The sequence below is a fragment of the Crocuta crocuta genome, unplaced genomic scaffold (genome assembly GCF_008692635.1).
Source record: "Crocuta crocuta isolate KB4526 unplaced genomic scaffold, BGI_CrCroc_1.0 scaffold70, whole genome shotgun sequence".
NCBI classification, from domain to species: domain Eukaryota; kingdom Metazoa; phylum Chordata; class Mammalia; order Carnivora; family Hyaenidae; genus Crocuta; species Crocuta crocuta.
This window is the reverse complement of record NW_027528417.1, coordinates 3,620,739-3,627,927: the sequence shown is the minus strand read 5'-3', so window position 1 is coordinate 3,627,927 and position 7,189 is coordinate 3,620,739. Positions and strand designations below refer to the sequence as shown.

Below are 7,189 nucleotides of genomic sequence, written 5' to 3'. Positions count from 1 at the left end.
GATTCCCATCATCTGCTTTCTTCATCTGGTCCTTTAATTAAGTACTTGACGCATCTGCTTGTTCTGATGTCAAAATTGCACCTTTCGCCAGCATCCTGCGGGTACATTTACATAATTTTGAAGTCCATAAATCACCAGAGTAGTCTTTTCAGACATTAAACAGATATTACATCACGATTACTATTTTGAGCTGGGGGGGAGGTGGTATACCAGCTTAAGAGACAACTGTTGAATCATTCATTGCCTGCATCCTGCCAGTTGAGGTGGGGGGTGGAGTTCCACACACCTGGCCAGCTCTCCACTCTCTACCCTGACCCTGGCCTTGAAATCATTTGACAGAGGTGTGTCAGCTGCTTTCAACAGCCCTGAGTTCAGAATGGCAGCAAGTCAGACGATATACTGTAAACTCTAATTACCCAGCAGTTGATAGACTATTGGAGACACTTGAATTGTACATAGGAAAAGTAAAAATCAATAGGTAGCTTTGGAAGTTGAGAGTAGTTCAGAGCTCAGCCAGGCTTCTACCCCACGTCCACCACTCTGCTGTGTGACGTTGAGCAACTTCATTAACCTCCCTGGGCCTCCAATTTCTCATGCTTGTCACGGGACCGGTGCAAATAAGTAGCTCCTCAGGGATAAGTGAACTACTAAATGTACAGTTCCTGGTATAGAGCCAATGACACGTAAATGCTCAAGCACGTACTTAAATAATAGCTTTTTAAAAGATTCTTTATTTATTTATTCTTGAGAGAGAAAGCACGAGTTTCGAAGGGCAGAGAGAGAGAATCCCAAGCTGGCTCTGGCTGTCAGCATGGAGCCCAGTGCGGGGCTCGGCTCAAACCCACCAGTCCTAAGATCGTAACCTGAGCTGAAGTCCAGTGCTTAACTGACTGAGCCACCCAGACACCCCGTAAGTGTTAGCTTTTTATCATCATTATTCAGCACAGTGCCTACTACTTAAATCTACCATTGCCTCATCACTACCTTCCACTGGCCCTCCGCGACTCGTCCAACCCATGGGGTCCTTTCCTCCCAGAGAGAGTGGCCCTCTCTCCGGTCCCTCTCCCCTCCAGCCCCCACTGTGGCTACTGGTGACCCACCATTTTTAAGCTAAGCTCCCAGCCTAGATTTTCTAAAATGTAATGTGTACCTTTCCAAGGGGACGGGGAGCAGGGGGTGGAGGAGGGCAAAAAACAATAAAGGTTGTTTTAAAGATGGAATATAGCAGAAATTCAAAATATGGATAAATCAGTATATACTATTAAGCCCGGGCAGATTCTTATTCCTAATGCTCTCTGATTTTGTAGCCGAAGCTCTGTGCCATTTAAGTTTTTCTTTTTACAGCCTGACCCTGACCCTCACTCATTCCACCTGCTCCAGATTTCAAGTGGTCCGTCTTACCTAAAAGTTAACTCAAATTGCTCAACCCGATGGCCAAAGATCTCTGTGCTCTGACCCAGACCTCCCTTTCCACGACTCCTCCACGTAAACCCTGCCCACCCCCATCCAGGTACAGCCAGACCCAAGGCTTCTGACTCAGTGTCTTTTGCCTGCCCTGGCTTGCTCTCGCTCTACATCTTGGGGACTTCCAGAGCGTTCCCTGAAAGGTGGGGTCCGTTGCCCCTCTCCTGGGGTCTGGCTTACTTGGGCTGATGGGTCATGGCAGAGGGGACACTTCGCGACTTCTGAGCCCAGTCTTTTTTTTAGGTTTATTTATTTATTTTGAGAGAGAGAGAGAGAGAGGAGAGAGAGAATCCCAAGCAGGCTCTGCACTGTCAGCACAGAGCCCGGTGTAGGGCTCAAACTCACGAACTGTGAGATCATGACCTGAGCTGAAATGAAGAGTTGGATGCTGAACCGATGGAGCTGCCCAGGCGCTCCTGAGCTCAGTCTTTAAGAGAATGGCAGCTTCTACCTTTGTCTGCTGCAGCCTGAGCCACCACATAAGAAGCCTGACATCCCCTCTGGAGAGACCACGTGCAGAGCCCCTGAGTCTACATGCAGAAGGGAAGGGGCCCGACCCACTGCTGCCAAAGTGCCAGGCGTGTGAGGAAGCCATCTTGGACCCAGCAGACCATCCCAGCCAGAATCCGGCCACGGTGATGTCACAGGGTGTCACTCAGCTCAGCCAGCAGGAAGGAATTCCTGATCCACACAATTGTGAAATAGGATAAAACGTTTTGTTACACCGCAATAAATACCTGGAACATTCCCATTCCAGCCTATCCCCAGCCCATTCTCTGCCAGATGAATGTCCCTAATGTTCTCCTTTCTTTCTTTTAAAAATATCTTTCATGGGTGCCTGGGTGGCTCGTTGGTTAAGCGTCCGACTTCAGCTCAGGTTATGATCTCATGGTTCATGGGTTCGAACCCCGTGTCGGGCTCTGTGCTGACAGCTCAGAGCCTGGAGCCTGTTTCGGATTCTGTGTCTCCCTCTCTCTCTGACCCTCCCCTGTTCATGCTGTCTCTCTCTCTCTCTCTCTCTCAGAAATAAAACATAAAAAAATTTTTGAAAAAGTATTTTTCTTGGGGCGTCTGGGTGGCTCAGTTAAGCCTCCAACTTTGGATCAGGTCATGATATCATGGTTCGTGAATTCAAGCCCCGTGTTGGGCTTTGTGCTCAGGGCCTGGAGCCTACTTCGAAATCTGTCTCCCTCTCTTTCTGCCCCTCTCTTGCTCGTGCTCTGTCTTAAACTTAAAAACTTAAACTTAAAAAAAATTTTTTTTTCATGTTTATTTTTGAGAGAGCGAGCAAGCGTGTGAGTGGGGTAAAGGCAGAAGGAGAGGGAGAGAGAGAGAGTCTTAAACAGGCTCCATGCTCAGCACAGAGCCCCATGCTGGACCCCGGGCTGGGTCTCACAACCACAAGATCACAACCTGAGCCAATATCAAGAGTTGAGGCTTAACCGACTGAGCCACCCAGGTGCCCCTTCTTTCTTTCTTTTAAAACAGCTTTATTGAGGGTGCATCTGGGTGGCTCAGTCAGTTAAGCGTCCGACTTTGGCTCAGGTCATGATCTCACAGTTTGTGGGTTCGAGCCCTGCATCGGGCTCTGTGCTGACAGCTAGCTCAGAGCCTGGAGCCTGCCTCAGATTCTGTGTTTCTCTCTCTCTGGCCCTCCCCTGCTCGTGTTCTGTCTGTCTGTCAAGCATTAAAAAAAAATTTTTAAACAGCTTAATTGAGGTATGATTGACATACACCAAATAAAGTACTCCTATTTAAAATATATGATTTAAGGGCACCTGGGTGGCTCAGTCGGTTAAGCATCTGACTTTGGCTCAGGTCATGATCTTACGGTTTGTGGGTTCGAGCCCCGCGTCGGGCTCTGTGCGGACAGCTAGCTCAGAGCCTGGAGCCTGCCTCGGTTTCTGTGCCTCCCTCTCTCTGACTCTCCCCTGCTCACCCTGTCTCTTTCTCTCTCAGAAATAAAGAAAAAACATTTAAAAAATTGAAGTATACAATTTAGTATGTTTTGACACATGGATACTCCTATAAAACCATCACCACACCAACAGAGTGAATATGTCTCACTCCCAAAATTCTTCTTGGGCCCCTTGGTAATCCCTCCAGTGAACCTCACCCTGGGCTATCACTGGTCTGCTTTCTGTCACTAAAGATCAGTTTGCATTTTCTGGACTCTTATATAAGCAGAACCATATAATATATATTATTCTGTACAATTTGTACTTTCGGAGGGCTGGGGAGCCTGGCTTCTTTCTTCCACCATGACTTTGAGATTAATCTGAGTTGTCGTGTGAATCAGTAATTCATTCTTCTTGTTGCTGAGCAATAGTCCGTTGTGTGGATGTACTACAATTTGCTGATTCGTTCATCTGCTGATGGTGATTGTGTTGTTTTCAAGTTTGGGCTATTCCAGTTAGGCTGTGTTGGCCATTCATCTACAAGGCTTTGTTTGGGCGAGTGTATCTTTTCTCTTAGAAAAATGCCTACGAGTGGAATGGCTACCCCGTAGTGTACACCCACCTGCCCAGATGTGTGTTTTCAAGCAACTGCAAAATGGTTTTATAACTGTCTTCTTTAATTAATGTTTTAATGTTTATTTATATTTGAGAGAGAGAGAGAAAGACAGGGCAGGACCAGGGGAGGGACAGAGAGAAAGGGAGACACGGAATCCCAAGCAGGCCCCAGGCTCCCACCTGTCAGCACAGAGCCCGACGCAGGGCTCGAACCCACAGCCCGTGAGATCATGACCTGAGCTGAAGTCAGACGCTCAGCTCAACAGACTGAGCACCCCCCCAGGTGCCCCGCCACATGGTTTTAAATCTTGCTCATATTATTTTGTATTTGTAGCAGCAAGAAATAAGAGAGTTATTTTGTCCACATTCTCACCAAAGCCCGGTATGGTCGGTTTGGGTTTTTTATTTAATTTTAGCCAATGTAGTAGGTACCTATTGTCTCTCATGATGCTTTTAATTTGCATTTCCCTACTATCCAATGACGTTGAGCTTCTTTTCATGTGTTTATTTGCAAACCATGCAAATAAAGCTTCGGCCTTTTCTGGACGGGGTTGTTTTATTATTGAGTGCTCTCTTATTATTTGAGAGTTCTTTATATATTTTAGATATAACTCCTTTATCAGATACATGCTTTGCAAAGATTTTTCTCCCAGTCTATTGCTTATGCTTTCATTCTCTTTTGTGTTAACTTAAAGTTTTGAGGGGCGCCTGGGTGGCTCAGTCGGTTAAGCGTCCAACTTCAGCTCAGGTCATGATCTCATGGTTCGTGGGTTCGAGCCCCGCATCGGGCTCTGTGCTGACAGCTCAGAGCCTGGAGCCTGCTTCAGATTCTGTGTCTCCTTCTCTCTCTGCCCCTCCCCTGCTCACACTCTGTCTCTCTCTCTCAAAATTAAACATTAAAAAAATTTTTTGTTTAATTTTGATGAAATCCAATTTATTCAGTTTATTGATTTATTCTTTTATGGGTTGTGCTTTTGGTGCTCTAAAAGACCCTTTTCTAGGCCTTGTTTTCCTCTTCTGTAAAATTGGGATAAAGATAGGTGCTAGCTTTCTGGATGATTACAAGGATTAAATGAGATAATGCTTTTAAAGTATTTAGCTGAGAGCCTGGTACATGGGAAAGCTTGGAAAATAATGGTGATACGTGCTGTTACTATTGGCAATTATACGTTTTCCTCTCTAAGCACGTTGACGCCACATCATCTGAAATGCGCTTACCCTCACCTGGTCCCTCTCAAGCCACCCACCCTGACTCATCGCCCTGGGTCAGAAGTCCTTTCTCCTCCCTCCCTCCCGCTCTCACTGCACGTCAGCCGGCACCTCCACTGTGACACTGGCCATGGTCGCCTGTTGGAGGAGTTTGTAGGAACCGTGGTCCCCAAGTTGTTCACGCCTCCCTGTGTCTGTGTTGTTTAGTAGTGTCCTTTCACCAGGGCTCCGGCACAGCCATGTGATTCGCTGTGATGGACGGGACAGTGGGGAATGTGACCAAAGCAGGAACCTGCACGTCCTTGAGTGTTTGAAGCTCAGCCTTCTTGTCGCTTCAACCTGGTGGCGGAGGAGAGATGTGGCCCAGGTACCCCTTCTGCCCTCCCCCCCAACCCCCACCCCCCATGCTGACCAGCTAACACACAGGTGAATGAGGCTGGGCAGGAACCGCCAGCCTCCAGCCTCCCTGCTGCTGGACGGGAGGAGGGACTTAGCCAGGCTAATGCAGTGAGGGAATGAGGCAATAGGTGAATTCACTCCACAAGTATTTACTGAGCACCTACTGTGTGCCAGACTCTGGGAATGCACCTTGAAGGAGGAGACAGACGGTGTGCACATGAGGGAATGTGAAGGGCACCGTCTCCTCATGATTAGCACTGTAAGTCGAAGCTGGGTCGGAGCAGAGATGAAAGGGCGTGGATTTCCTGAGGGGTTGGATGAGAAAGACGGGGGGCGCCCGGGTGGCTCAGTGGGTTAAGCGACTGACTCTTGATTTCACCTCAGGTCATGATCTCAGGGTTCCTGAGATTGAGCCCCGTGTTGGCCGCTGCACTGATAGGGCAAAGCCCACTTGGGATTCTCTCTCTCCCTCTCTCAAAAGGAAAGAAAAGGAAAAAAAAAGGCGGGGGGAGGGAAGGGGAGAGGAGGGGAGGAAAGGAGAGGAGAGGAGAATAAAAGAAAGGAAAGAAGAGGAGCGCATGGCTGGCTCAGTCAGTTGGGTTTCTGACTTCCACTCAGGTCATGATCTCACGGCTCGTGGGTTCGAGCCCCGCGTCGGGCTCTGTGCTGACAGCTCAGAGCCTGGAGCTGCTTCCGATTCTGTGTCTCCCTCTCTCTGCCCCTGCCCCGCTCACGCTCTGTCTCTCTGAAAAATTAAATGTCTAAAAATTTTTTAAAAAGGAAAGAAAAGAAAAGAGAAAGACTTAAGTGAAGAAGTAGAAGCGGGGGAAGCGGGGGTGACTCCAAAGTTTTTGGTCTGAGCAGCTGGATAAATGGTAAAACGGGGGGTCGGATGGTACTAATACCAAAACGATTGTGTCGTTCATGGGAAGGACGGACACACTTCCTGGGGAGACCCTGCCAGGGCGACCTGGGGGCCTCTGTGCCCTCAGCGCAGCTCCCTGCCCTTCCCTGCGTGGTTCTGGGTCCCAGAGGCTGAGCCTGGCATGGGCACCCTGACGGGTTCGGCAGGTGCGAGGCCGCCCGNGGGGGGGGGGGGGGGGGCGGGGGGGTCCCCCCCCCGCCGTGGGTGGCCACGCTGCTCTCGGGCTGTGGCTCCCAGAGGGTGAGCCCTGGGCTCCCCTAACATCGCCTCCTCCACCCCCGTCCCACCAGACCTCTCGCTGCAACCCCGTGTGTTAGGGAGACCGAAGTCCTCCCGTGCTCCGGGCGCGGCCCTGACCGTGGGGCCCGAGGCCGCAGGCCCAGGTGAGAAGCAAACACCTTGCACAACCCCGCCCCGGGCAGACTCGCGGGCTCCAGGTGTTTGCCGGCCCTCACCTCGCGGGTGACTCATGCCTGACCTCTGCGCTTTTGTACCCGAGAGCTCGCACAGCCGAGGCGCTCTCCCCTCCAACCTCCGCGGCCTCCGCGGCCTCTGCAGCCCGGGGCGGGGCCTCCGCTGTCGGCCTCTTGCCTTTACTTCGGGTGCGCTTGCCGGACCTCTGGCTTCTCCGTCTGTGCCCGGCACCCTGTCCCCCCTGCGCCGGGCGCCCTGTCCCCCC

At 50.3% G+C, this 7,189-nt stretch overlaps 1 long non-coding RNA gene across 1 annotated transcript in view; it reads left to right on the top strand.

The window, feature by feature from the left end:
• Positions 1-2,472, top strand: part of LOC144223541 (uncharacterized) — a 5,700-nt gene extending 3,228 nt beyond the window's left edge. The window contains exon 5 of the long non-coding RNA XR_013332730.1: positions 1,931-2,472. This is a non-coding gene — a long non-coding RNA (uncharacterized LOC144223541). The remainder of the gene's footprint in view (positions 1-1,930) is intronic.
• The last annotated feature ends 4,717 nt before the right edge of the window (positions 2,473-7,189 follow it).